Source organism: Phalangium opilio, unplaced genomic scaffold, assembly GCF_054372755.1.
Source record: "Phalangium opilio isolate 3A_F unplaced genomic scaffold, DU_Popi_V2 ptg000106l_1, whole genome shotgun sequence".
In the NCBI taxonomy this organism is placed as follows: domain Eukaryota; kingdom Metazoa; phylum Arthropoda; class Arachnida; order Opiliones; family Phalangiidae; genus Phalangium; species Phalangium opilio.
Window position 1 is genome coordinate 4622644 of NW_028324208.1, and position 23172 is coordinate 4645815.

General features: G+C 44.2%; 66 non-coding genes across 66 annotated transcripts; all 66 read right to left on the reverse strand.

The window, feature by feature from the left end:
- Positions 1–336: 336 nt before the first annotated feature.
- On the reverse strand, positions 337–409 carry TRNAV-AAC (transfer RNA valine (anticodon AAC)). The gene has a single exon. It is a non-coding gene; the product is annotated as a tRNA-Val (tRNA).
- A 341-nt stretch (positions 410–750) lies between these two features.
- On the reverse strand, positions 751–823 carry TRNAV-AAC (transfer RNA valine (anticodon AAC)). Its single transcript has one exon. It is a non-coding gene; the product is annotated as a tRNA-Val (tRNA).
- A 65-nt stretch (positions 824–888) lies between these two features.
- Positions 889–961, reverse strand: TRNAV-AAC (transfer RNA valine (anticodon AAC)). Its single transcript has one exon. It is a non-coding gene; the product is annotated as a tRNA-Val (tRNA).
- A 65-nt stretch (positions 962–1026) lies between these two features.
- Positions 1027–1094, reverse strand: TRNAV-CAC (transfer RNA valine (anticodon CAC)). Its single transcript has one exon. It is a non-coding gene; the product is annotated as a tRNA-Val (tRNA).
- A 1732-nt stretch (positions 1095–2826) lies between these two features.
- On the reverse strand, positions 2827–2899 carry TRNAV-UAC (transfer RNA valine (anticodon UAC)). Its single transcript has one exon. It is a non-coding gene; the product is annotated as a tRNA-Val (tRNA).
- A 65-nt stretch (positions 2900–2964) lies between these two features.
- On the reverse strand, positions 2965–3037 carry TRNAV-CAC (transfer RNA valine (anticodon CAC)). The gene has a single exon. It is a non-coding gene; the product is annotated as a tRNA-Val (tRNA).
- Positions 3038–3655: 618 nt separating this feature from the next.
- TRNAV-CAC (transfer RNA valine (anticodon CAC)) lies at positions 3656–3723 on the reverse strand. Its single transcript has one exon. It is a non-coding gene; the product is annotated as a tRNA-Val (tRNA).
- Positions 3724–4071: 348 nt separating this feature from the next.
- Positions 4072–4144, reverse strand: TRNAV-CAC (transfer RNA valine (anticodon CAC)). The gene has a single exon. It is a non-coding gene; the product is annotated as a tRNA-Val (tRNA).
- Positions 4145–4762: 618 nt separating this feature from the next.
- TRNAV-CAC (transfer RNA valine (anticodon CAC)) lies at positions 4763–4830 on the reverse strand. The gene has a single exon. It is a non-coding gene; the product is annotated as a tRNA-Val (tRNA).
- A 486-nt stretch (positions 4831–5316) lies between these two features.
- TRNAV-CAC (transfer RNA valine (anticodon CAC)) lies at positions 5317–5389 on the reverse strand. Its single transcript has one exon. It is a non-coding gene; the product is annotated as a tRNA-Val (tRNA).
- Positions 5390–5729: 340 nt separating this feature from the next.
- On the reverse strand, positions 5730–5802 carry TRNAV-CAC (transfer RNA valine (anticodon CAC)). The gene has a single exon. It is a non-coding gene; the product is annotated as a tRNA-Val (tRNA).
- A 204-nt stretch (positions 5803–6006) lies between these two features.
- TRNAV-CAC (transfer RNA valine (anticodon CAC)) lies at positions 6007–6079 on the reverse strand. The gene has a single exon. It is a non-coding gene; the product is annotated as a tRNA-Val (tRNA).
- A 65-nt stretch (positions 6080–6144) lies between these two features.
- Positions 6145–6217, reverse strand: TRNAV-CAC (transfer RNA valine (anticodon CAC)). The gene has a single exon. It is a non-coding gene; the product is annotated as a tRNA-Val (tRNA).
- A 202-nt stretch (positions 6218–6419) lies between these two features.
- On the reverse strand, positions 6420–6492 carry TRNAL-CAG (transfer RNA leucine (anticodon CAG)). Its single transcript has one exon. It is a non-coding gene; the product is annotated as a tRNA-Leu (tRNA).
- Positions 6493–6557: 65 nt separating this feature from the next.
- On the reverse strand, positions 6558–6630 carry TRNAF-AAA (transfer RNA phenylalanine (anticodon AAA)). The gene has a single exon. It is a non-coding gene; the product is annotated as a tRNA-Phe (tRNA).
- Positions 6631–6695: 65 nt separating this feature from the next.
- Positions 6696–6768, reverse strand: TRNAV-CAC (transfer RNA valine (anticodon CAC)). Its single transcript has one exon. It is a non-coding gene; the product is annotated as a tRNA-Val (tRNA).
- Positions 6769–7384: 616 nt separating this feature from the next.
- On the reverse strand, positions 7385–7457 carry TRNAL-CAG (transfer RNA leucine (anticodon CAG)). The gene has a single exon. It is a non-coding gene; the product is annotated as a tRNA-Leu (tRNA).
- A 65-nt stretch (positions 7458–7522) lies between these two features.
- On the reverse strand, positions 7523–7595 carry TRNAF-AAA (transfer RNA phenylalanine (anticodon AAA)). The gene has a single exon. It is a non-coding gene; the product is annotated as a tRNA-Phe (tRNA).
- Positions 7596–7660: 65 nt separating this feature from the next.
- On the reverse strand, positions 7661–7733 carry TRNAV-CAC (transfer RNA valine (anticodon CAC)). Its single transcript has one exon. It is a non-coding gene; the product is annotated as a tRNA-Val (tRNA).
- A 617-nt stretch (positions 7734–8350) lies between these two features.
- On the reverse strand, positions 8351–8423 carry TRNAA-AGC (transfer RNA alanine (anticodon AGC)). The gene has a single exon. It is a non-coding gene; the product is annotated as a tRNA-Ala (tRNA).
- Positions 8424–9315: 892 nt separating this feature from the next.
- Positions 9316–9388, reverse strand: TRNAA-AGC (transfer RNA alanine (anticodon AGC)). The gene has a single exon. It is a non-coding gene; the product is annotated as a tRNA-Ala (tRNA).
- A 756-nt stretch (positions 9389–10144) lies between these two features.
- TRNAV-AAC (transfer RNA valine (anticodon AAC)) lies at positions 10145–10217 on the reverse strand. The gene has a single exon. It is a non-coding gene; the product is annotated as a tRNA-Val (tRNA).
- A 65-nt stretch (positions 10218–10282) lies between these two features.
- Positions 10283–10357, reverse strand: TRNAV-CAC (transfer RNA valine (anticodon CAC)). The gene has a single exon. It is a non-coding gene; the product is annotated as a tRNA-Val (tRNA).
- Positions 10358–10836: 479 nt separating this feature from the next.
- TRNAV-CAC (transfer RNA valine (anticodon CAC)) lies at positions 10837–10909 on the reverse strand. Its single transcript has one exon. It is a non-coding gene; the product is annotated as a tRNA-Val (tRNA).
- A 65-nt stretch (positions 10910–10974) lies between these two features.
- TRNAV-CAC (transfer RNA valine (anticodon CAC)) lies at positions 10975–11047 on the reverse strand. Its single transcript has one exon. It is a non-coding gene; the product is annotated as a tRNA-Val (tRNA).
- Positions 11048–11802: 755 nt separating this feature from the next.
- TRNAV-AAC (transfer RNA valine (anticodon AAC)) lies at positions 11803–11879 on the reverse strand. Its single transcript has one exon. It is a non-coding gene; the product is annotated as a tRNA-Val (tRNA).
- A 60-nt stretch (positions 11880–11939) lies between these two features.
- Positions 11940–12012, reverse strand: TRNAV-CAC (transfer RNA valine (anticodon CAC)). The gene has a single exon. It is a non-coding gene; the product is annotated as a tRNA-Val (tRNA).
- Positions 12013–12216: 204 nt separating this feature from the next.
- On the reverse strand, positions 12217–12289 carry TRNAV-CAC (transfer RNA valine (anticodon CAC)). The gene has a single exon. It is a non-coding gene; the product is annotated as a tRNA-Val (tRNA).
- Positions 12290–12354: 65 nt separating this feature from the next.
- TRNAV-UAC (transfer RNA valine (anticodon UAC)) lies at positions 12355–12427 on the reverse strand. Its single transcript has one exon. It is a non-coding gene; the product is annotated as a tRNA-Val (tRNA).
- A 65-nt stretch (positions 12428–12492) lies between these two features.
- Positions 12493–12565, reverse strand: TRNAV-AAC (transfer RNA valine (anticodon AAC)). The gene has a single exon. It is a non-coding gene; the product is annotated as a tRNA-Val (tRNA).
- Positions 12566–12630: 65 nt separating this feature from the next.
- On the reverse strand, positions 12631–12703 carry TRNAV-AAC (transfer RNA valine (anticodon AAC)). The gene has a single exon. It is a non-coding gene; the product is annotated as a tRNA-Val (tRNA).
- Positions 12704–13046: 343 nt separating this feature from the next.
- Positions 13047–13119, reverse strand: TRNAV-UAC (transfer RNA valine (anticodon UAC)). Its single transcript has one exon. It is a non-coding gene; the product is annotated as a tRNA-Val (tRNA).
- A 65-nt stretch (positions 13120–13184) lies between these two features.
- TRNAV-CAC (transfer RNA valine (anticodon CAC)) lies at positions 13185–13257 on the reverse strand. Its single transcript has one exon. It is a non-coding gene; the product is annotated as a tRNA-Val (tRNA).
- A 1032-nt stretch (positions 13258–14289) lies between these two features.
- TRNAV-CAC (transfer RNA valine (anticodon CAC)) lies at positions 14290–14362 on the reverse strand. The gene has a single exon. It is a non-coding gene; the product is annotated as a tRNA-Val (tRNA).
- Positions 14363–14566: 204 nt separating this feature from the next.
- TRNAV-UAC (transfer RNA valine (anticodon UAC)) lies at positions 14567–14639 on the reverse strand. Its single transcript has one exon. It is a non-coding gene; the product is annotated as a tRNA-Val (tRNA).
- A 65-nt stretch (positions 14640–14704) lies between these two features.
- TRNAV-UAC (transfer RNA valine (anticodon UAC)) lies at positions 14705–14777 on the reverse strand. Its single transcript has one exon. It is a non-coding gene; the product is annotated as a tRNA-Val (tRNA).
- A 65-nt stretch (positions 14778–14842) lies between these two features.
- Positions 14843–14915, reverse strand: TRNAV-CAC (transfer RNA valine (anticodon CAC)). The gene has a single exon. It is a non-coding gene; the product is annotated as a tRNA-Val (tRNA).
- An 894-nt stretch (positions 14916–15809) lies between these two features.
- On the reverse strand, positions 15810–15882 carry TRNAV-AAC (transfer RNA valine (anticodon AAC)). Its single transcript has one exon. It is a non-coding gene; the product is annotated as a tRNA-Val (tRNA).
- A 65-nt stretch (positions 15883–15947) lies between these two features.
- On the reverse strand, positions 15948–16020 carry TRNAV-CAC (transfer RNA valine (anticodon CAC)). The gene has a single exon. It is a non-coding gene; the product is annotated as a tRNA-Val (tRNA).
- Positions 16021–16362: 342 nt separating this feature from the next.
- TRNAV-UAC (transfer RNA valine (anticodon UAC)) lies at positions 16363–16435 on the reverse strand. Its single transcript has one exon. It is a non-coding gene; the product is annotated as a tRNA-Val (tRNA).
- Positions 16436–16500: 65 nt separating this feature from the next.
- TRNAV-CAC (transfer RNA valine (anticodon CAC)) lies at positions 16501–16573 on the reverse strand. Its single transcript has one exon. It is a non-coding gene; the product is annotated as a tRNA-Val (tRNA).
- A 65-nt stretch (positions 16574–16638) lies between these two features.
- On the reverse strand, positions 16639–16711 carry TRNAV-CAC (transfer RNA valine (anticodon CAC)). Its single transcript has one exon. It is a non-coding gene; the product is annotated as a tRNA-Val (tRNA).
- A 480-nt stretch (positions 16712–17191) lies between these two features.
- TRNAV-UAC (transfer RNA valine (anticodon UAC)) lies at positions 17192–17264 on the reverse strand. Its single transcript has one exon. It is a non-coding gene; the product is annotated as a tRNA-Val (tRNA).
- A 201-nt stretch (positions 17265–17465) lies between these two features.
- Positions 17466–17538, reverse strand: TRNAV-CAC (transfer RNA valine (anticodon CAC)). The gene has a single exon. It is a non-coding gene; the product is annotated as a tRNA-Val (tRNA).
- A 204-nt stretch (positions 17539–17742) lies between these two features.
- Positions 17743–17815, reverse strand: TRNAV-UAC (transfer RNA valine (anticodon UAC)). Its single transcript has one exon. It is a non-coding gene; the product is annotated as a tRNA-Val (tRNA).
- A 65-nt stretch (positions 17816–17880) lies between these two features.
- Positions 17881–17953, reverse strand: TRNAV-CAC (transfer RNA valine (anticodon CAC)). The gene has a single exon. It is a non-coding gene; the product is annotated as a tRNA-Val (tRNA).
- Positions 17954–18156: 203 nt separating this feature from the next.
- Positions 18157–18229, reverse strand: TRNAV-CAC (transfer RNA valine (anticodon CAC)). Its single transcript has one exon. It is a non-coding gene; the product is annotated as a tRNA-Val (tRNA).
- Positions 18230–18432: 203 nt separating this feature from the next.
- TRNAV-AAC (transfer RNA valine (anticodon AAC)) lies at positions 18433–18509 on the reverse strand. The gene has a single exon. It is a non-coding gene; the product is annotated as a tRNA-Val (tRNA).
- Positions 18510–18569: 60 nt separating this feature from the next.
- TRNAV-CAC (transfer RNA valine (anticodon CAC)) lies at positions 18570–18642 on the reverse strand. The gene has a single exon. It is a non-coding gene; the product is annotated as a tRNA-Val (tRNA).
- Positions 18643–18846: 204 nt separating this feature from the next.
- On the reverse strand, positions 18847–18919 carry TRNAV-UAC (transfer RNA valine (anticodon UAC)). The gene has a single exon. It is a non-coding gene; the product is annotated as a tRNA-Val (tRNA).
- Positions 18920–18984: 65 nt separating this feature from the next.
- On the reverse strand, positions 18985–19057 carry TRNAV-CAC (transfer RNA valine (anticodon CAC)). The gene has a single exon. It is a non-coding gene; the product is annotated as a tRNA-Val (tRNA).
- Positions 19058–19122: 65 nt separating this feature from the next.
- Positions 19123–19195, reverse strand: TRNAV-CAC (transfer RNA valine (anticodon CAC)). Its single transcript has one exon. It is a non-coding gene; the product is annotated as a tRNA-Val (tRNA).
- Positions 19196–19399: 204 nt separating this feature from the next.
- TRNAV-CAC (transfer RNA valine (anticodon CAC)) lies at positions 19400–19472 on the reverse strand. The gene has a single exon. It is a non-coding gene; the product is annotated as a tRNA-Val (tRNA).
- Positions 19473–19951: 479 nt separating this feature from the next.
- On the reverse strand, positions 19952–20028 carry TRNAF-AAA (transfer RNA phenylalanine (anticodon AAA)). The gene has a single exon. It is a non-coding gene; the product is annotated as a tRNA-Phe (tRNA).
- Positions 20029–20088: 60 nt separating this feature from the next.
- Positions 20089–20161, reverse strand: TRNAV-CAC (transfer RNA valine (anticodon CAC)). Its single transcript has one exon. It is a non-coding gene; the product is annotated as a tRNA-Val (tRNA).
- A 203-nt stretch (positions 20162–20364) lies between these two features.
- Positions 20365–20437, reverse strand: TRNAV-UAC (transfer RNA valine (anticodon UAC)). Its single transcript has one exon. It is a non-coding gene; the product is annotated as a tRNA-Val (tRNA).
- A 65-nt stretch (positions 20438–20502) lies between these two features.
- On the reverse strand, positions 20503–20575 carry TRNAV-CAC (transfer RNA valine (anticodon CAC)). The gene has a single exon. It is a non-coding gene; the product is annotated as a tRNA-Val (tRNA).
- A 65-nt stretch (positions 20576–20640) lies between these two features.
- On the reverse strand, positions 20641–20713 carry TRNAV-CAC (transfer RNA valine (anticodon CAC)). Its single transcript has one exon. It is a non-coding gene; the product is annotated as a tRNA-Val (tRNA).
- Positions 20714–21331: 618 nt separating this feature from the next.
- TRNAV-AAC (transfer RNA valine (anticodon AAC)) lies at positions 21332–21408 on the reverse strand. Its single transcript has one exon. It is a non-coding gene; the product is annotated as a tRNA-Val (tRNA).
- A 60-nt stretch (positions 21409–21468) lies between these two features.
- On the reverse strand, positions 21469–21541 carry TRNAV-CAC (transfer RNA valine (anticodon CAC)). Its single transcript has one exon. It is a non-coding gene; the product is annotated as a tRNA-Val (tRNA).
- A 204-nt stretch (positions 21542–21745) lies between these two features.
- TRNAV-UAC (transfer RNA valine (anticodon UAC)) lies at positions 21746–21818 on the reverse strand. Its single transcript has one exon. It is a non-coding gene; the product is annotated as a tRNA-Val (tRNA).
- Positions 21819–21883: 65 nt separating this feature from the next.
- TRNAI-AAU (transfer RNA isoleucine (anticodon AAU)) lies at positions 21884–21956 on the reverse strand. The gene has a single exon. It is a non-coding gene; the product is annotated as a tRNA-Ile (tRNA).
- Positions 21957–22159: 203 nt separating this feature from the next.
- TRNAV-AAC (transfer RNA valine (anticodon AAC)) lies at positions 22160–22236 on the reverse strand. Its single transcript has one exon. It is a non-coding gene; the product is annotated as a tRNA-Val (tRNA).
- A 60-nt stretch (positions 22237–22296) lies between these two features.
- Positions 22297–22369, reverse strand: TRNAV-CAC (transfer RNA valine (anticodon CAC)). Its single transcript has one exon. It is a non-coding gene; the product is annotated as a tRNA-Val (tRNA).
- Positions 22370–22574: 205 nt separating this feature from the next.
- Positions 22575–22647, reverse strand: TRNAV-UAC (transfer RNA valine (anticodon UAC)). The gene has a single exon. It is a non-coding gene; the product is annotated as a tRNA-Val (tRNA).
- A 65-nt stretch (positions 22648–22712) lies between these two features.
- On the reverse strand, positions 22713–22785 carry TRNAV-CAC (transfer RNA valine (anticodon CAC)). Its single transcript has one exon. It is a non-coding gene; the product is annotated as a tRNA-Val (tRNA).
- Positions 22786–23172: the final 387 nt, after the last annotated feature.

Sequence of the window (23172 nt, forward strand, 5' to 3'; positions counted from 1 at the left end):
TAATGCTGAGTTTTCCAAGAGACCTAGCTTATTTTTATGCCCAATCACGATGGTCAAAATATGTATCTAACATGGGCTCGAACTTGGAACCTTCCGCGTGTTAGGCGGACGTGATAACCACTAAACCATAGATACGTAGTAATACTTAGTTTTCCAAGAGACCTAACATTATTAGGCCCAATCACGATGGTCAAAATATGTATCTACCAGGGCTCGAACCTGGTACCTTCCGCGTGTAAAGCGGACGTGACAACCACTACACCATAGATACGTGGTAGTGACGAGTTTTCCAAGAGACCTAGCTTATTTTTTTGCCCAATCACGATTGACAAAACATGTATCTACCAGGGCTCGAACCTGGGACCTTCCGCGTGTTAGGCGGACGTGATAACCACTACACCATAAATACGTACAATACTGAGTTTTCCAAGAGTCCTAGCTTATTTTTTTGCCCAATCACGATTGACAAAATATGTAGCTACCACGGCTCGAACCTGCGACCTTCCGCGTGTTAGGCGGACGTGATAACCACTACACCATAGATACGTAGTAATACTGAGTTTTCCAAGAGACCTAGCTTATTTTTATGCCCAATCACGATGGTCCAAATATGTATCTAACATGGGCTCGAACTTGGAACCTTCCGCGTGTGAAGCGGACGTGATAACCACTACACCATAGATACGTAGTAATACTGAGTTTTCCAAGAGACCTAGCTTATTTTTTTGCCCAATCACGATTGACGAAATATGTAGCTACCAGGGCTCGAACCTGGGACCTTCCGCGTGTTAAGCGGACGTGATAACCACTACACCATAGATACGTAGTAATACTGAGTTTTCCAAGAGATCTAGCTTATTTTTATGCCAAATCACGATGGACAAAACATGTATCTACCAGGGCTCGAACCTGGGACCTTCCGCGTGTTAGGCGAACGTGATAACCACTACACCATAGATACGTAGTAATACTGAGTTTTCCAAGAGACCTAGCTTATTTTTTTGCCCAATCACGATTGACAAAATATGTAGCTACCAGGGCTCGAACCTGGGACCTTCCGCATGTGAAGCGGACGTGATAACCACTACACCATCGATACGCAGTAATGCTGAGTTTTCCAAGAGACCTAGCTTATTTTTATGCCCAATCACGATGGTCAAAATATGTATCTAACATGGGCTCGATCTTGGAACCTTCCGCGTGTGAAGCGGACGTGATACGCACTACACCATAGATACGCAGTAATGCTGAGTTTTCCAAGAGACCTAGCTTATTTTTATGCCCAATCACGATGGTCAAAATATGTACCTAACATGGGCTCGAACTTGGAACCTTCCGCGTGTGAAGCGGACGTGATAACCACTACACCATAGATACGTAGTAATACTGAGTTTTCCAAGAGACCTAGCTTATTTTTTTGCCCAATCACGATTGACAAAATATGTAGCTACCAGGGCTCAAACCTGGGACCTTCCGCGTGTTAGGCGGACGTGATAACCACTACACCATAGATACGTAGTAATGCTGAGTTTTCCAAGAGACCTAGCTTATTTTTATGCCCAATCACGATGGTCAAAATATGTATCTAACATGGGCTCGAACTTGGAACCTTCCGCGTGTGAAGCGGACGTGATAACCACTACACCATAGATATTTGGTAATACTGAGTTTTCCAAGAGACCTAGCTTATTTTTTTGCCCAATCACGATTGACAAAATATGTAGCTAACAGGGCTCGAACCTGGGAGCTTCCGCGTGTTAGGCGGACGTGATAACCACTACACCATAGATACGTACAACACTGAGTTTTCCAAGAGACCTAGCTTATTTTTTTGCCCAATCACGATTGACAAAATATGTAGCTACCACGGCTCGAACCTGGGACCTTCCGCGTGTTAGGCGGACGTGATAACCAACTACACCATAGATACGCAGTAATGCGGAGTTTTCCAAGAGACCTAGCTTATTTTTATGCCCAATCACGATGGTCAAAATATGTATCTAACATGGGCTCGAACTTGGAACCTTCCGCGTGTGAAGCGGACGTGATAACCACTACACCATAGATATTTGGTAATACTGAGTTTTCCAAGAGACCTAGCTTATTTTTTTGCCCAATCACGATTGACAAAATATGTAGCTAACAGGGCTCGAACCTGGGAGCTTCCGCGTGTTAGGCGGACGTGATAACCACTACACCATAGATACGTACAACACTGAGTTTTCCAAGAGACCTAGCTTATTTTTTTGCCCAATCACGATTGACAAAATATGTAGCTACCACGGCTCGAACCTGGGACCTTCCGCGTGTTAGGCGGACGTGATAACCAACTACACCATAGATACGCAGTAATGCGGAGTTTTCCAAGAGACCTAGCTTATTTTTATGCCCAATCACGATGGTCAAAATATGTATCTAACATGGGCTCGAACTTGGAACCTTCCGCGTGTGAAGCGGACGTGATAACCACTACACCATAGATACGTAGTAATACTGAGTTTTCCAAGAGACCTAGCTTATTTTTTTGCCCAATCACGATTGACAAAATATGTAGCTACCAGGGCTCGAACCTAGGACCTTCCGCGTGTTAGGCGGACGTGATAACCACTACACCATAGATACGTAGTAATGCTGAGTTTTCCAAGAGACCTAGCTTATTTTTATGCCCAATCACGATGGTCAAAATATGTATCTAACATGGGCTCGAACTTGGAACCTTCCGCGTGTGAAGCGGACGTGATAACCACTACACCATAGATATTTGGTAATACTGAGTTTTCCAAGAGACCTAGCTTATTTTTTTGCCCAATCACGATTGACAAAACATGTATCTACCAGGGCTCGAACCTGGGACCTTCCGCGTGTAAAGCGGACGTGATGACCACTACACCATAGATACGTAGTACTACTGAGTTTTCCAAGACACCTAGCTTATTTTCATGCCCAATCACGATTGTCAAAATTTGTATCTACCAGGGTTCGAACCTGGGACGTTCCGCATGTGAAGCGGACGTGATAACCACTACACCATAGATACGTAGTAATGCTGAGTTTTCCAAGAGACCTAGCTTATTTTTATGCCCAATCACGATGGTCAAAATATGTATCAAACATGGGCTCGAACTTGGAACCTTCCGCGTGTGAAGCGGAAGTGATAACCACTACACCATAGATACGTAGTAATACTGAGTTTCCCAAGAGACCTAGCTTATTTTTTTGCCCAATCACGATTGACAAAATATGTAGCTACCAGGGCTCGAACCTGGGACCTTCCGCGTGTAAAGCGGACGGGATAACCACTACACCATTAATACGTAGTAATACTGAGTTTTCCAAGAGATCTAGCTTATTTTTATGCCCAATCACGATTGACAAAATATGTAGCTACCAGGGCTCGAACCTAGGACATTCCGCGTGTTAGGCGGACGTGATAACCACTACACCATAGATACGTAGTAATACTGAGTTTACCAAGAGACCTACCTTATTTTTTTGCCCAATCACGATTGACAAAATATGTAGCTACCAGGGCTCGAACCTAGGACCTTCCGCGTGTTAGGCGAACGTGATGACCACAACACCATAGATACGTAGTAATACTGAGTTTTCCAAGAGACCTAGCTTATTTTTTTGCCCAATCACGATTGACAAAATATGTAGCTACCAGGGCTCGAACCTGGGACCTTCCGCATGTGAAGCGGACGTGATAACCACTACACCATCGATACGCAGTAATGCTGAGTTTTCCAAGAGACCTAGCTTATTTTTATGCCCAATCACGATGGTCAAAATATGTATCTAACATGGGCTCGATCTCGGAACCTTCCGCGTGTGAAGCGGAAGTGATACGCACTACACCATAGATACGCAGTAATGCTGAGTTTTCCAAGAGACCTAGCTTATTTTTATGCCCAATCACGATGGTCAAAATATGTACCTAACATGGGCTCGAACTTGGAACCTTCCGCGTGTGAAGCGGACGTGATAACCACTACACCATAGATACGTAGTACTACTGAGTTTTCCAAGACACCTAGCTTATTTTCATGCCCAATCACGATTGTCAAAATTTGTATCTACCAGGGTTCGAACCTGGGACGTTCCGCATGTGAAGCGGACGTGATAACCACTACACCATAGATACGTAGTAATGCTGAGTTTTCCAAGAGACCTAGCTTATTTTTATGCCCAATCACGATGGTCAAAATATGTATCAAACATGGGCTCGAACTTGGAACCTTCCGCGTGTGAAGCGGAAGTGATAACCACTACACCATAGATACGTAGTAATACCGAGTTTCCCAAGAGACCTAGCTTATTTTTTTGCCCAATCACGATTGACAAAATATGTAGCTACCAGGGCTCGAACCTGGGACCTTCCGCGTGTAAAGCGGACGGGATAACCACTACACCATTAATACGTAGTAATACTGAGTTTTCCAAGAGATCTAGCTTATTTTTATGCCCAATCACGATTGACAAAATATGTAGCTACCAGGGCTCGAACCTAGGACCTTCCGCGTGTTAGGCGGACGTGATAACCACTACACCATAGATACGTAGTAATACTGAGTTTACCAAGAGACCTACCTTATTTTTTTGCCCAATCACGATTGACAAAATATGTAGCTACCAGGGCTCGAACCTAGGACCTTCCGCGTGTTAGGCGAACGTGATGACCACAACACCATAGATACGTAGTAATACTGAGTTTTCCAAGAGACCTAGCTTATTTTTTTGCCCAATCACGATTGACAAAATATGTAGCTACCAGGGCTCGAACCTGGGACCTTCCGCATGTGAAGCGGACGTGATAACCACTACACCATCGATACGCAGTAATGCTGAGTTTTCCAAGAGACCTAGCTTATTTTTATGCCCAATCACGATGGTCAAAATATGTATCTAACATGGGCTCGATCTTGGAACCTTCCGCGTGTGAAGCGGACGTGATACGCACTACACCATAGATACGCAGTAATGCTGAGTTTTCCAAGAGACCTAGCTTATTTTTATGCCCAATCACGATGGTCAAAATATGTACCTAACATGGGCTCGAACTTGGAACCTTCCGCGTGTGAAGCGGACGTGATAACCACTACACCATAGATACGTAGTAATACTGAGTTTTCCAAGAGCCCTAGCTTATTTTTTTGCCCAATCACGATTGACAAAATATGTAGCTACCAGGGCTCAAACCTAGGACCTTCCGCGTGTTAGGCGGACGTGATAGCCACTACACCATAGATACGTAGTAATACTTAGTTTTCCAAGAGACCTAGCATATTTTTATGCCCAATCACGATGGTCAAAATATGTATCTACAAGGGCTCGAACCTGGGACCTTCCGCATGTGAAGCGGACGTGATAACCACTATACCATAGCTACGTAGTAATGCTGAGTTTTCCAAGAAACCTACCTTATTTTTTTTACAATTCACGATGGACAAAATATGTATCTCCCAGGGCTCAAACCTGGGACCTTCCGCGTCTGACGTGGACGCGATAACCACTACACCATAGATATTTGGTAATGCCGAGTTTTCCAGGAGACCCAGCTTATTTTTTGCCCAATCACGATTGACAAAACATGTATCTACCAGGGCTAGAACCTGGGACCTTCCGCGTGTAAAGCGGACGTGATGACCACTACACAATAGATACGTAGTAATACTGAGTTTTCCAAGACACCTAGCTTATTTTCATGCCCAATCACGATTGTCAAAATTTGTATCTACCAGGGTTGGAACCTGGGACGTTCCGCATGTGAAGCGGACGTGATAACCACTACACCATAGATACGTAGTAATGCTGAGTTTTCCAAGAGACCTAGCTTATTTTTATGCCCAATCACGATGGTCAAAATATGTATCAAACATGGGCTCGAACTTGGAACCTTCCGCGTGTGAAGCGGACGTGATAACCACTACACCATAGATACGTAGTAATACTGAGTTTTCCAAGACACCTAGCTTATTTTCATGCCCAATCACGATTGTCAAAATATGTATCTACCAGGGTTCGAACCTGGGACGTTCCGCATGTGAAGCGGACGTGATAACCACTACACCATAGATACGTAGTAATTCTGAGCTTTCCAAGAGACCTAGCTTATTTTTATGCCCAATCACGATTGTCAAAATTTGTATCTACCAGGGTTCGAACCTGGGACGTTCCGCATGTGAAGCGGACGTGATAACCACTACACCATAGATACGTAGTAATGCTGAGTTTTCCAAGAGACCTAGCTTATTTTTATGCCCAATCACGATGGTCAAAATATGTAGCTACCAGGGCTCGAACCTAGGACCTTCCGCGTGTTAGGCGGACGTGAAGACCACAACACCATAGATACGTAGTAATGCTGAGTTTTCCAAGAAACCTACCTTATTTTTTGCCAATTCACGATGGACAAAAAATGCATCTACCAGGGCTCGAACATGGGACCTTCCGCGTCTGAGGTGGACGCGATAACCACTACACCATAGATACGAAGTAACACTGAGTTTTCCAAGAGATCTAGCTTATTTTTATGCCAAATCACGATGGACAAAACATGTATCTACCAGGGCTCGAACCTGGTACCTTCCGCGTTTTAGGCGGACGTGATAACCACTACACCATAGATACGTAGTAATACTGAGTTTTCCAAGACACCTAGCTTATTTTCATGCCCAATCACGATTGTCAAAATATGTATCTACCAGGGTTCGAACCTGGGACGTTCCGCATGTGAAGCGGACGTGATAACCACTACACCATAGATACGTAGTAATTCTGAGCTTTCCAAGAGACCTAGCTTATTTTTATGCCCAATCACGATGGTCAAAATATGTATCTAACATGGGCTCGAACTTAGACCTTCCGCGTGTGAAGCGGACGTGATAACCACTACACCATAGATACGTAGTAATACTGAGTTTTCCAAGAGACCTAGCTTATTTTTTTGCCCAATCACGATTGACAAAACATGTATCTACCAGGGTTCGAACCTGGTACCTTCCGCGTGTAAAGCGGACGTGACAACCACTACACCATAGATACGTAGAAATACTGAGTTTTCCAAGAGAACTAGCTTATTTTTATGCCAAATCACGATTGACAAAATATGTAGCTACCAGGGCTCGAACCTAGGACCTTCCACGTGTTAGGCGGACGTGATAACCACTACACCATAGATACGTGGTAGTGACGAGTTTTCCAAGAGACCTAGCTTATTTTTTTGCCCAATCACGATTGACAAAACATGTATCTAACAGGGCTCGAACCTGGGACCTTCCGCGTGTAAAGCGGACGGGATAACCACTACACCATTAATACGTAGTAATGCTGAGTTTTCCAAGAAACCTACCTTATTTTTTGCCAATTCACGATGGACAAAAAATGCATCTACCAGGGCTCGAACATGGGACCTTCCGCGTCTGAGGTGGACGCGATAACCACTACACCATAGATACGAAGTAACACTGAGTTTTCCAAGAGATCTAGCTTATTTTTATGCCAAATCACGATGGACAAAACATGTATCTACCAGGGCTCGAACCTGGTACCTTCCGCGTTTTAGGCGGACGTGATAACCACTACACCATAGATACGTAGTAATACTGAGTTTTCCAAGACACCTAGCTTATTTTCATGCCCAATCACGATTGTCAAAATATGTATCTACCAGGGTTCGAACCTGGGACGTTCCGCATGTGAAGCGGACGTGATAACCACTACACCATAGATACGTAGTAATTCTGAGCTTTCCAAGAGACCTAGCTTATTTTTATGCCCAATCACGATGGTCAAAATATGTATCTAACATGGGCTCGAACTTAGACCTTCCGCGTGTGAAGCGGACGTGATAACCACTACACCATAGATACGTAGTAATACTGAGTTTTCCAAGAGACCTAGCTTATTTTTTTGCCCAATCACGATTGACAAAACATGTATCTACCAGGGCTCGAACCTGGTACCTTCCGCGTGTAAAGCGGACGTGACAACCACTACACCATAGATACGTAGAAATACTGAGTTTTCCAAGAGAACTAGCTTATTTTTATGCCAAATCACGATTGACAAAATATGTAGCTACCAGGGCTCGAACCTAGGACCTTCCACGTGTTAGGCGGACGTGATAACCACTACACCATAGATACGTGGTAGTGACGAGTTTTCCAAGAGACCTAGCTTATTTTTTTGCCCAATCACGATTGACAAAACATGTATCTAACAGGGCTCGAACCTGGGACCTTCCGCGTGTAAAGCGGACGGGATAACCACTACACCATTAATACGTAGTAATACTGAGTTTTCCAAGAGATCTAGCTTATTTTTATGCCCAATCACGATTGACAAAATATGTAGCTACCAGGGCTCGAACCTAGGACCTTCCGCGTGCTAGGCGGACGTGATAACCACTACACCATAGATACGTAGTAATACTGAGTTTACCAAGAGACCTACCTTATTTTTTTGCCCAATCACGATTGACAAAATATGTAGCTACCAGGGCTCGAACCTGGGACCTTCCTCGTGTTACGCGGACGTGATAACCACTACACCATAAATACGTACAATACTGAGTTTTCCAAGAGACCTAGCTTATTTTTTTGCCCAATCACGATTGACAAAATATGTAGCTACCACGGCTCGAACCTGGGACCTTCCGCGTGTTAGGCGGACGTGATAACCACTACACCATAGATACGTAGTAATACTGAGTTTTCCAAGAGACCTAGCTTATTTTTATGCCCAATCACGATGGTCAAAATATGTATCTAACATGGGCTCGAACTTAGACCTTCCGCGTGTGAAGCGGACGTGATAACCACTACACCATAGATACGTAGTAGTACTGAGTATTCCAAGAGACCTAGCTTATTTTTTTGCCCAATCACGATTGACAAAACATGTATCTACCAGGGCTCGAACCTGGTACCTTCCGCGTGTAAAGCGGACGTGACAACCACTACACCATAGATACGTAGAAATACTGAGTTTTCCAAGAGAACTAGCTTATTTTTATGCCAAATCACGATTGACAAAATATGTAGCTACCAGGGCTCGAACCTAGGACCTTCCACGTGTTAGGCGGACGTGATAACCACTACACCATAGATACGTGGTAGTGACGAGTTTTCCAAGAGACCTAGCTTATTTTTTTGCCCAATCACGATTGACAAAACATGTATCTACCAGAGCTCGAACCTGGGACCTTCCGCGTGTAAAGCGGACGGGATAACCACTACACCATTAATACGTAGTAATACTGAGTTTTCCAAGAGATCTAGCTTATTTTTATGCCCAATCACGATTGACAAAATATGTAGCTACCAGGGCTCGAACCTAGGACCTTCCGCGTGCTAGGCGGACGTGATAACCACTACACCATAGATACGTAGTAATACTGAGTTTACCAAGAGACCTACCTTATTTTTTTGCCCAATCACGATTGACAAAATATGTTGCTACCAGGGCTCGAACCTGGGACCTTCCGCGTGTTAGGCGGACGTGATAACCACTACACCATAAATACGTACAATACTGAGTTTTCCAAGAGACCTAGCTTATTTTTTTGCCCAATCACGATTGACAAAATATGTAGCTACCACGGCTCGAACCTGGGACCTTCCGCGTGTTAGGCGGACGTGATAACCACTACACCATAGATACGTAGTAATACTGAGTTTTCCAAGAGACCTAGCTTATTTTTATGCCCAATCACGATGGTCAAAATATGTATCTAACATGGGCTCGATCTTGGAACCTTCCGCGTGCGAAGCGGACGTGATACCCACTACACCATAGATACTTAGTAATACTGAGTTTTCCAAGAGACCTAGCTTATTTTTATGCCCAATCACGATGGTCCAAATATGTATCTAACATGGGCTCGAACTTGGAACCTTCCGCGTGTGAAGCGGACGTGATAACCACTACACCATAGATACGTAGTAATACTGAGTTTTCCAAGAGACCTAGCTTATTTTTTTGCCCAATCACGATTGACGAAATATGTAACTACCAGGGCTCGAACCTGGGACCTTCCGCGTGTAAAGCGGACTTGATAACCACTACACCATAGATACGTAGTAATACTGAGTTTTCCAAGAGATCTAGCTTATTTTTATGCCAAATCACGATGGACAAAACATGTATCTACCAGGGCTCGAACCTGGGACCTTCCGCGTGTTAGGCGAACGTGATAACCACTACACCATAGATACGTAGTAATACTGAGTTTTCCAAGAGACCTAGCTTATTTTTTTGCCCAATCACGATTGACAAAATATGTAGCTACCAGGGCTCGAACCTGGGACCTTCCGCATGTGAAGCGGACGTGATAACCACTACACCATAGATAGGCAGTAATGCTGAGTTTTCCAAGAGACCTAGCTTATTTTTATGCCCAATCACGATGGTCAAAATATGTATCTAACATGGGCTCGATCTTGGAACCTTCCGCGTGTGAAGCGGACGTGATACGCACTACACCATAGATACGCAGTAATGCTGAGTTTTCCAAGAGACCTAGCTTATTTTTATGCCCAATCACGATGGTCAAAATATGTACCTAACATGGGCTCGAACTTGGAACCTTCCGCGTGTGAAGCGGACGTGATAACCACTACACCATAGATACGTAGTAAGACTGAGTTTTCCAAGAGACCTAGCTTATTTTTTTGCCCAATCACGATTGACAAAATATGTAGCTACCAGGGCTCGAACCTGGGACCTTGCGCGTGTAAAGCGGACGTGATAACCACTACACCATAGATACGTAGTAATACTAAGTTTTCCAAGACACCTAGCTTATTTTCATGCCCAATCACGATTGTCAAAATATGTATCTACCAGGGTTCGAACCTGGGACGTTCCGCATGTGAAGCGGACGTGGTAACCACTACACCATAGATACGTAGTGATTCTGAGCTTTCCAAGAGACCTAGCTTATTTTTATGCCCAATCACGATGGTCAAAATATGAATCTACCAGGGCTCGAACCTGGGACCTTCCGCATGTGAAGCGGACGTTATAACCACTACACCATAGATACGTAGTAATGCTGAGTTTTCCAAGAAACCTAGCTTATTTTTATGCCCAATCACGATGGTCAAAATATGTATCTAACATGGGCTCGAACTTGGAACCTTCCGCGTGTGAAGCGGACGTGATAACCACTACACCATAGATACGTAGTAATACTGAGTTTTCCAAGAGACCTTGCTTATTTTTTGCCCAATCACGATTGACAAAACATGTATCTACCAGGGCTCGAACCTGGTACCTTCCGCGTGTAAAGCGGACGTGACAACCACTACACCATAAATACGTAGAAATACTGTGTTTTCCAAGAGAACTAGCTTATTTTTATGCCAAATCACGATTGACAAAATATGTAGCTACCAGGGCTCGAACCTAGGACCTTCCACGTGTTAGGCGGACGTGATAACCACTACACCATAGATACGTGGTAATGCCGAGTTTTCCAAGAGACCTAGCTTATTTTTTTGCCCAATCACGATTGACAAAACATGTATCTACCAGGGCTCGAACCTGGGACCTTCCGCGTGTAAAGCGGACGGGATAACCACTACACCATTAATACGTAGTAATACTGAGTTTTCCAAGAGATCTAGCTTATTTTTATGCCCAATCACGATTGACAAAATATGTAGCTACCAGGGCTCGAACCTAGGACCTTCCGCGTGTTAGGCGGACGTGATAACCACTTCACCATAGATACGTGGTAATACTGAGTTTACCAAGAGACCTACCCTATTTTTTTGCCCAATCACGATTGACAAAATATGTAGCTACCAGGGCTCGAACCTGGGACCTTCCGCGTGTTAGGCGGACGTGATAACCACTACACCATAGATACCTACAATACTGAGTTTTCTAAGAGACCTAGCTTATTTTTTTGCCCAATCACGATTGACAAAATATGTAGCTACCACGGCTCGAACCTGGGACCTTCCGCATGTGAAGCGGACGTGATAACCACTACACCATAGATACGCAGTAATGCTGAGTTTTCCAAGAGACCTAACTTATTTTTATGCCCAATCACGATGGTCCAAATATGTATCTAACATGGGCTCGAACTTGGAACCTTCCGCGTGTGAAGCGGACGTGATAACCACTACACCATAGATACGTAGTAATACTGAGTTTTCCAAGAGACCTAGCTTATTTTTTTGCCCAATCACGATTGACGAAATATGTAGCTACCAGGGCTCGAACTTGGAACCTTCCGCGTGTGAAGCGGACGTGATAACCACTACACCATAGATACGTAGTAATACTGAGTTTTCCAAGAGACCTAGCTTATTTTTTTGCCCAATCACGATTGACGAAATATGTAGCTACCAGGGCTCGAACCTGGGACCTTCCGCGTGTAAAGCGGACGTGATAACCACTACACCATAGATACGTAGTAATACTGAGTTTTCCAAGACACCTAGCTTATTTTCATGCCCAATCACGATGGACAAAACATGTATCTACCAGGGCTCGAACCTGGGACCTTCCGCGTGTTAGGCGAACGTGATAACCACTACACCATAGATACGTAGTAATACTGAGTTTTCCAAGACACCTAGCTTATTTTCATGCCCAATCACGATGGACAAAACATGTATCTACCAGGGCTCGAACCTGGGACCTTCCGCGTGTTAGGCGAACGTGATAACCACTACACCATAGATACGCAGTAATGGTGAGTTTTCCAAGAGACCTAGCTTATTTTTATGCCCAATCACGATGGTCAAAATATGTATCTAACATGGGCTCGATCTTGGAACCTTCCGCGTGTGAAGCGGACGTGATACGCACTACACCATAGATACGCAGTAATGCTGAGTTTTCCAAGAGACCTAGCTTATTTTTATGCCCAATCACGATGGTCAAAATATGTACCTAACATGGGCTCGAACTTGGAACCTTCCGCGTGTGAAGCGGACGTGATAACCACTACACCATAGATACGTAGTAAGACTGAGTTTTCCAAGAGACCTAGCTTATTTTTTTGCCCAATCACGATTGACAAAATATGTAGCTACCAGGGCTCGAACCTGGGACCTTCCGCGTGTAAAGCGGACGTGATAACCACTACACCATAGATACGTAGTAATACTGAGTTTTCCAAGACACCTAGCTTATTTTCATGCCCAATCACGATTGTCAAAATATGTATCTACCAGGGTTCGAACCTGGGACGTTCCGCATGTGAAGCGGACGTGATAACCACTACACCATAGATACGTAGTGATTCTGAGCTTTCCAAGAGACCTAGCTTATTTTTATGCCCAATCACGATGGTCAAAATATGAATCTACCAGGGCTCGAACCTGGGACCTTCCGCATGTGAAGCAGACGTTATAACCACTACACCATAGATACGTAGTAATGCTGAGTTTTCCAAGAAACCTAGCTTATTTTTATGCCCAATCACGATGGTCAAAATATGTATCTAACATGGGCTCGAACTTGGAACCTTCCGCGTGTGAAGCGGACGTGATAACCACTATACACCATAGATACGTAGTAATACTGAGTTTTCCAAGAGACCTTGCTTATTTTTTTGCCCAATCACGATTGACAAAACATGTATCTACCAGGGCTCGAACCTGGTACCTTCCGCGTGTAAAGCGGACGTGACAACCACTACACCATAAATACGTAGAAATACTGTGTTTTCCAAGAGAACTAGCTTATTTTTATGCCAAATCACGATTGACAAAATATGTAGCTACCAGGGCTCGAACCTAGGACCTTCCACGTGTTAGGCGGACGTGATAACCACTACACCATAGATACGTGGTAATGCCGAGTTTTCCAAGAGACCTAGCTTATTTTTTTGCCCAATCACGATTGACAAAACATGTATCTACCAGGGCTCGAACCTGGGACCTTCCGCGTGTAAAGCGGACGGGATAACCACTACACCATTAATACGTAGTAATACTGAGTTTTCCAAGAGATCTAGCTTATTTTTATGCCCAATCACGATTGACAAAATATGTAGCTACCAGGGCTCGAACCTAGGACCTTCCGCGTGTTAGGCGGACGTGATAACCACTTCACCATAGATACGTAGTAATACTAAGTTTACCAAGAGACCTACCTTATTTTTTGCCCAATCACGATTGACAAAATATGTAGCTACCAGGGCTCGAACCTGGGACCTTCCGCGTGTTAGGCGGACGTGATAACCACTACACCATACATACCTACAATACTGAGTTTTCCAAGAGACCTAGCTTATTTTTTTGCCCAATCACGATTGACAAAATATGTAGCTACCACGGCTCGAACCTGGGACCTTCCGCATGTGAAGCGGACGTGATAACCACTACACCATAGATACGCAGTAATGCTGAGTTTTCCAAGAGACCTAACTTATTTTTATGCCCAATCACGATGGTCCAAATATGTATCTAACATGGGCTCGAACTTGGAACCTTCCGCGTGTGAAGCGGACGTGATAACCACTACACCATAGATACGTAGAAATACCGAGTTTTCCAAGAGACCTAGCTTATTTTTTTGCCCAATCACGATTGACGAAATATGTAGCTACCAGGGCTCGAACCTGGGACCTTCCGCGTGTAAAGCGGACGTGATAACCACTACACCATAGATACGTAGTAATACTGAGTTTTCCAAGACACCTAGCTTATTTTCATGCCCAATCACGATTGTCAAAATATGTATCTACCAGGGTTCGAACCTGGGACGTTCCGCATGTAAAGCGGACGTGATAACCACTACACCATAGATACGTAGTGATTCTGAGCTTTCCAAGAGACCTAGCTTATTTTTATGCCCAATCACGATGGTCAAAATATGTATCTACCAGGGCTCGAACCTGGGACCTTCCGCATGTGAAGCGGACGTTATAACCACTACACCATAGATACGTAGTAATGCTGACTTTTCCAAGAAACCTAGCTTATTTTTATGCCCTATCACGATGGTCAAAATATGTATCTAACATGGGCTCGAACTTGGAACCTTCCGCGTGTGAAGCGGACGTGATAACCACTACACCATAGATACGTAGTAATACTGAGTTTTCCAAGAGACCTAGCTTATTTTTTTGCCCAATCACGATTGACAAAACATGTATCTACCAGGGCTCGAACCTGGTACCTTCCGCGTGTAAAGCGGACGTGACAACCACTACACCATAAATACGTAGAAATACTGTGTTTTCCAAGAGAACTAGCTTATTTTTATGCCAAATCACGATTGACAAAATATGTAGCTACCAGGGCTCGAACCTAGGACCTTCCACGTGTTAGGCGGACGTGATAACCACTACACCATCGATACGTGGTAATGCCGAGTTTTCCAAGAGACCTAACTTATTTTTTTGCCCAATCACGATTGACAAAACATGTATCTACCAGGGCTCGAACCTGGGACCTTCCGCGTGTAAAGCGGACGGGATAACCACTACACCATTAATACGTAGTAATACTGAGTTTTCCAAGAGATCTAGCTTATTTTTATGCCCAATCACGATTGACAAATTATGTAGCTACCAGGGCTCGAACCTAGGACCTTCCGCGTGTTAGGCGGACGTGATAACCACTACACCATAGATACGTAGTAATACTGAGTTTTCCAAGAGACCTAGCTTATTTTTTTGCCCAATCACGATTGACGAAATATGTAGCTACCAGGGCTCGAACCTGGGACCTTCCGCGTGTAAAGCGGACTTGATAACCACTACACCATAGATACGTAGTAATACTGAGTTTTCCAAGAGATCTAGCTTATTTTTATGCCAAATCACGATGGACAAAACATGTATCTACCAGGGCTCGAACCTGGGACCTTCCGCGTGTTAGGCGAACGTGATAACCACTACACCATAGATACGTAGTAATACTGAGTTTTCCAAGAGACCTAGCTTATTTTTTTGCCCAATCACGATTGACAAAATATGTAGCTACCAGGGCTCGAACCTGGGACCTTCCGCATGTGAAGCGGACGTGATAACCACTACACCATAGATACGCAGTAATGCTGAGTTTTCCAAGAGACCTAGCTTATTTTTATGCCCAATCACGATGGTCAAAATATGCATCTAACATGGGCTCGATCTTGGAACCTTCCGCGTGTGAAGCGGACGTGATACGCACTACACCATAAATACGCAGTAATGCTGAGTTTTCCAAGAGACCTAGCTTATTTTTATGCCAATCACGATGGTCAAAATATGTACCTAACATGGGCTCGAACTTGGAACCTTCCGCGTGTGAAGCGGACGTGATAACCACTACACCATAGATACGTAGTAAGACTGAGTTTTCCAAGAGACCTAGCTTATTTTTTTGCCCAATCACGATTGACAAAATATGTAGCTACCAGGGCTCGAACCTGGGACCTTCCGCGTGTAAAGCGGACGTGATAACCACTACACTATAGATACGTAGTAATACTGAGTTTTCCAAGACACCTAGCTTATTTTCATGCCCAATCACGATTGTCAAAATATGTATCTACCAGGGTTCGAACCTGGGACGTTCCGCATGTGAAGCGGACGTGATAACCACTACACCATAGATACGTAGTGATTCTGAGCTTTCCAAGAGACCTAGCTTATTTTTATGCCCAATCACGATGGTCAAAATATGAATCTACCAGGGCTCGAACCTGGGACCTTCCGCATGTGAAGCGGACGTTATAACCACTACACCATAGATACGTAGTAATGCTGAGTTTTCCAAGAAACCTAGCTTATTTTTATGCCCAATCACGATGGTCAAAATATGTATCTAACATGGGCTCGAACTTGGAACCTTCCGCGTGTCAAGCGGACGTGATAACCACTACACCATAGATACGTAGTAATACGGAGTTTTCCAAGAGACCTTCCTTATTTTTTTGCCCAATCACGATTGACAAAACATGTATCTACCAGGGCTCGAACCTGGTACCTTCCGCGTGTAAAGCGGACGTGACAACCACTACACCATAAATACGTAGAAATACTGTGTTTTCCAAGAGAACTAGCTTATTTTTATGCCAAATCACGATTGACAAAATATGTAGCTACCAGGGCTCGAACCTAGGACCTTCCACGTGTTAGGCGGACGTGATAACCACTACACCATAGATACGTGGTAATGCCGAGTTTTCCAAGAGACCTAGCTTATTTTTTTGCCCAATCACGATTGACAAAACATGTATCTACCAGGGCTCGAACCTGGGACCTTCCGCGTGTAAAGCGGACGGGATAACCACTACACCATAGATACGTAGTAATACTAAGTTTACCAAGAGACCTACCTTATTTTTTGCCCAATCACGATTGACAAAATATGTAGCTACCAGGGCTCGAACCTGGGACCTTCCGCGTGTTAGGCGGACGTGATAACCACTACACCATACATACCTACAATACTGAGTTTTCCAAGAGACCTAGCTTATTTTTTTGCCCAATCACGATTGACAAAATATGTAGCTACCACGGCTCGAACCTGGGACCTTCCGCATGTGAAGCGGACGTGATAACCACTACACCATAGATACGCAGTAATGCTGAGTTTTCCAAGAGACCTAACTTATTTTTATGCCCAATCACGATGGTCCAAATATGTATCTAACATGGGCTCGAACTTGGAACCTTCCGCGTGTGAAGCGGACGTGATAACCACTACACCATAGATACGTAGAAATACCGAGTTTTCCAAGAGACCTAGCTTATTTTTTTGCCCAATCACGATTGACGAAATATGTAGCTACCAGGGCTCGAACCTGGGACCTTCCGCGTGTAAAGCGGACGTGATAACCACTACACCATAGATACGTAGTAATACTGAGTTTTCCAAGACACCTAGCTTATTTTCATGCCCAATCACGATTGTCAAAATATGTATCTACCAGGGTTCGAACCTGGGACCTTCCGCATGTGAAGCGGACGTGATAACCACTACACCATAGATACGCAGTAATGCTGAGTTTTCCAAGAGAACTAGCTTATTTTTATGCCAAATCACGATTGACAAAATATGTAGCTACCAGGGCTCGAACCTAGGACCTTCCACGTGTTAGGCGGACGTGATAACCACTACACCATAGATACGTGGTAATGCCGAGTTTTCCAAGAGACCTAGCTTATTTTTATGCCCTATCACGATGGTCAAAATATGTATCTACCAGGGCTCGAACCTGGGACCTTCCGCGTGTGAAGCGGACGTGATAACCACTACACCATCGATACGTGGTAATGCCGAGTTTTCCAAGAGACCTAACTTATTTTTTTGCCCAATCACGATTGACAAAACATGTATCTACCAGGGCTCGAACCTGGGACCTTCCGCGTGTAAAGCGGACGGGATAACCACTACACCATTAATACGTAGTAATACTGAGTTTTCCAAGAGACCTACCTTATTTTTTTGCCCAATCACGATTGACAAAATATGTAGCTACCAGGGCTCGAACCTGGGACCTTCCGCGTGTTAGGCGGACGTGATAACCACTACACCATAGATACCTACAATACTGAGTTTTCCAAGAGACCTAGCTTATTTTTTTGCCCAATCACGATTGACAAAATATGTAGCTACCACGGCTCGAACCTGGGACCTTCCGCATGTGAAGCGGACGTGATAACCACTACACCATAGATACGCAGTAATGCTGAGTTTTCCAAGAGACCTAGCTTATTTTTATGCCCAATCACGTTGGTCCAAATATGTATCTAACATGGGCTCGAACTTGGAACCTTCCGCGTGTGAAGCGGACGTGATAACCACTACACCATAGATACGTAGTAATACTGAGTTTTCCAAGAGACCTAGCTTATTTTTTTGCCCAATCACGATTGACGAAATATGTAGCTACCAGGGCTCGAACCTGGGACCTTCCGCGTGTAAAGCGGACGTGATAACCACTACACCATAGATACGTAGAAATACTGAGTTTTCCAAGACACCTAGCTTATTTTCATGCCCAATCACGATTGTCAAAATATGTATCTACCAGGGTTCGAACCTGGGACGTTCCGCATGTGAAGCGGACGTGATAACCACTACACCATAGATACGTAGTGATTCTGAGCTTTCCAAGAGACCTAGCTTATTTTTATGCCCAATCGCGATGGTCAAAATATGTATCTACCAGGGCTCGAACCTGGGACCTTCCGCATGTGAAGCGGACGTTATAACCACTACACCATAGATACGTAGTAATGCTGAGTTTTCCAAGAAACCTAGCTTATTTTTATGCCCAATCACGATGGTCAAAATATGTATCTAACATGGGCTCGAACTTGGAACCTTCCGCGTGTGAAGCGGACGTGATAACCACTACACCATAGATACGTAGCAATACTGAGTTTTCCAAGAGACCTAGCTTATTTTTTTGCCCAATCACGATTGACAAAATGTGTAGCTACCAGGGCTCGAACCTGGGACCTTCCGCATGTGAAGCGGACGTGATAACCACTACACCATAGATACGCAGTAATGCTGAGTTTTCCAAGAGAACTAGCTTATTTTTATGCCAAATCACGATTGACAAAATATGTAGCTACCAGGGCTCGAACCTAGGACCTTCCACGTGTTAGGCGGACGTGATAACCACTACACCATAGATACGTGGTAATGCCGAGTTTTCCAAGAGACCTAGCTTATTTTTTTGCCCAATCACGATTGACAAAACATGTATCTACCAGGGCTCGAACCTGGGACCTTCCGCGTGTAAAGCGGACGGGATAACCACTACACCATTAATACGTAGTAATACTGAGTTTTCCAAGAGATCTAGCTTATTTTTATGCCCAATCACGATTGACAAAATATGTAGCTACCAGGGCTCGAACCTAGGACCTTCCGCGTGTTAGGCGGACGTGATAACCACTACACCATAGATACGTAGTAATACTGAGTTTACCAAGAGACCTACCTTATTTTTTTGCCCAATCACGATTGACAAAATATGTAGCTACCAGGGCTCGAACCTGGGACCTTCCGCGTTTTAGGCGGACGTGATAACCACTACACCATAGATACCTACAATACTGAGTTTTCCAAGAGACCTAGCTTATTTTTTTGCCCAATCACGATTGACAAAATATGTAGCTACCACGGCTCGAACCTGGGACCTTCCGCATGTGAAGCGGACGTGATAACCACTACACCATAGATACGCAGTAGGCTGAGTTTTCCAAGAGACCTAGCTTATTTTTATGCCCAATCACGATGGTCCAAATATGTATCTAACATGGGCTCGAACTTGGAACCTTCCGCGTGTGAAGCGGACGTGATAACCACTACACCATAGATAAGTAGTAATACTGAGTTTTCCAAGAGACCTAGCTTATTTTTTTGCCCAATCACGATTGACGAAATATGTAGCTACCAGGGCTCGAACCTGGGACCTTCCGCGTGTAAAGCGGACGTGATAACCACTACACCATAGATACGTAGTAATACTGAGTTTTCCAAGACACCTAGCTTATTTTCATGCCCGATCACGATTGTCAAAATATGTATCTACCAGGGTTCGAACCTGGGACGTTCCGCATGTGAAGTGGACGTGATAACCACTACACCATAGATACGTAGTGATTCTGAGCTTTCCAAGAGACCTAGCTTATTTTTATGACCAATCACGATGGTCAAAATATGTATCTACCAGGGCTCGAACCTGGGACCTTCCGCATGTGAAGCGGACGTTATAACCACTACACCATAGATACGTAGTAATGCTGAGTTTTCCAAGAAACCTAGCTTATTTTTATGCCCAATCACGATGGTCAAAATATGTATCTAACATGGGCTCGAACTTGGAACCTTCCGCGTGTGAATCGGACGTGATAACCACTACACCATAGATACGTAGCAATACTGAGTTTTCCAAGAGACCTAGCTTATTTTTTTGCCCAATCACGATTGACAAAACATGTATCTACCAGGGCTCGAACCTGGTACCTTCCGCGTGTAAAGCGGACGTGACAACCACTACACCATAAATACGTAGAAATACTGTGTTTTCCAAGAGAACTAGCTTATTTTTATGCCAAATCACGATTGACAAAATATGTAGCTACCAGGGCTCGAACCTAGGACCTTTCACGTGTTAGGCGGACGTGATAACCACTACACCATAGATACGTGGTAATGCCGAGTTTTCCAAGAGACCTAGCTTATTTTTTTGCCCAATCACGATTGACAAAACATGTATCTACCAGGGCTCGAACCTGGGACCTTCCGCGCGTAAAGCGGACGGGATAACCACTACACCATTAATACGTAGTAATACTGAGTTTTCCAAGAGACCTACCTTATTTTTTTGCCCAATCACGATTGACAAAATATGTAGCTACCAGGGCTCGAACCTGGGACCTTCCGCGTGTTAGGCGGACGTGATAACCACTACACCATAGATACCTACAATACTGAGTTTTCCAAGAGACCTAGCTTATTTTTTTGCCCAATCACGATTGACAAAATATGTAGCTACCACGGCTCGAACCTGGGACCTTCCGCATGTGAAGCGGACGTGATAACCACTACACCATAGATACGCAGTAATGCTGAGTTTTCCAAGAGACCTAGCTTATTTTTATGCCCAATCACGATGGTCCAAATATGTATCTAACATGGGCTCGAACTTGGAACCTTCCGCGTGTGAAGCGGACGTGATAACCACTACACCATAAATACGTAGTAATACTGAGTTTTCCAAGAGACCTAGCTTATTTTTTTGCCCAATCACGATTGACGAAATGTGTAGCTACCAGGGCTCGAACCTGGGACCTTCCGCGTGTAAAGCGGACGTGATAACCACTACACCATAGATACGTAGTAATACTGAGTTTTCCAAGAGATCTAGGATATTTTTATGCCAAATCACGATGGACAAAACATGTATCAACCAGGGCTCGAAGCTGGGACCTTCCGCGTATTAGGCGAACGTGATAACAACTACACCATTAATACGTAGTAATACTGAGTTTTCCAAGAGATCTAGCTTATTTTTATGCCCAATCACGATTGACAAAATATGTAGCTACCAGGGCTCGAACCTAGGACCTTCCGCGTGTTAGGCGGACGTGATAACCACTACACCATAGATACGTAGTAATACTGAGTTTACCAAGAGACCTACCTTATTTTTTTGCCCAATCACGATTGACAAAATATGTAGCTACCAGGGCTCGAACCTGGGACCTTCCGCGTGTTAGGCGGACGTGATAACCACTACACCATAGATACCTACAATACTGAGTTTTCCAAGAGACCTAGCTTATTTTTTTGCCCAATCACGATTGACAAAATATGTAGCTACCACGGCTCGAACCTGGGACCTTCCGCATGTGAAGCGGACGTGATAACCACTACACCATAGATACGCAGTAATGCTGAGTTTTCCAAGAGACCTAGCTTATTTTTATGCCCAATCACGATGGTCCAAATATGTATCTAACATGGGCTCGAACTTGGAACCTTCCGCGTGTGAAGCGGACGTGATAACCACTACACCATAGATACGTAGTAATACTGAGTTTTCCAAGAGACCTAGCTTATTTTTTTTGCCCAATCACGATTGACGAAATATGTAGCTACCAGGGCTCGAACCTGGGACCTTCCGCGTGTAAAGCGGACGTGATAACCACTACACCATAGATACGTAGTAATACTGAGTTTTCCAAGACACCTAGCTTATTTTCATGCCCGATCACGATTGTCAAAATATGTATCTACCAGGGTTCGAACCTGGGACGTTCCGCATGTGAAGCGGACGTGATAACCACTACACCATAGATACGTAGTAATGCTGAGTTTTCCAAGAAACCTAGCTTATTTTTATGCCCAATCACGATGGTCAAAATATGTATCTAACATGGGCTCGAACTTGGAACCTTCCGCGTGTGAAGCGGACGTGATAACCACTACACCATAGATACGTAGTAATGCTGAGTTTTCCAAGAAACCTAGCTTATTTTTATGCCCAATCACGATGGTCAAAATATGTATCTAACATGGGCTCGAACTTGGAACCTTCCGCGTGTGAAGCGGACGTGATAACCACTACACCATAGATACGTAGCAATACTGAGTTTTCCAAGAGACCTAGCTTATTTTTTTGCCCAATCACGATTGACAAAACATGTATCTACCAGGGCTCGAACCTGGGACCTTCCGCGCGTAAAGC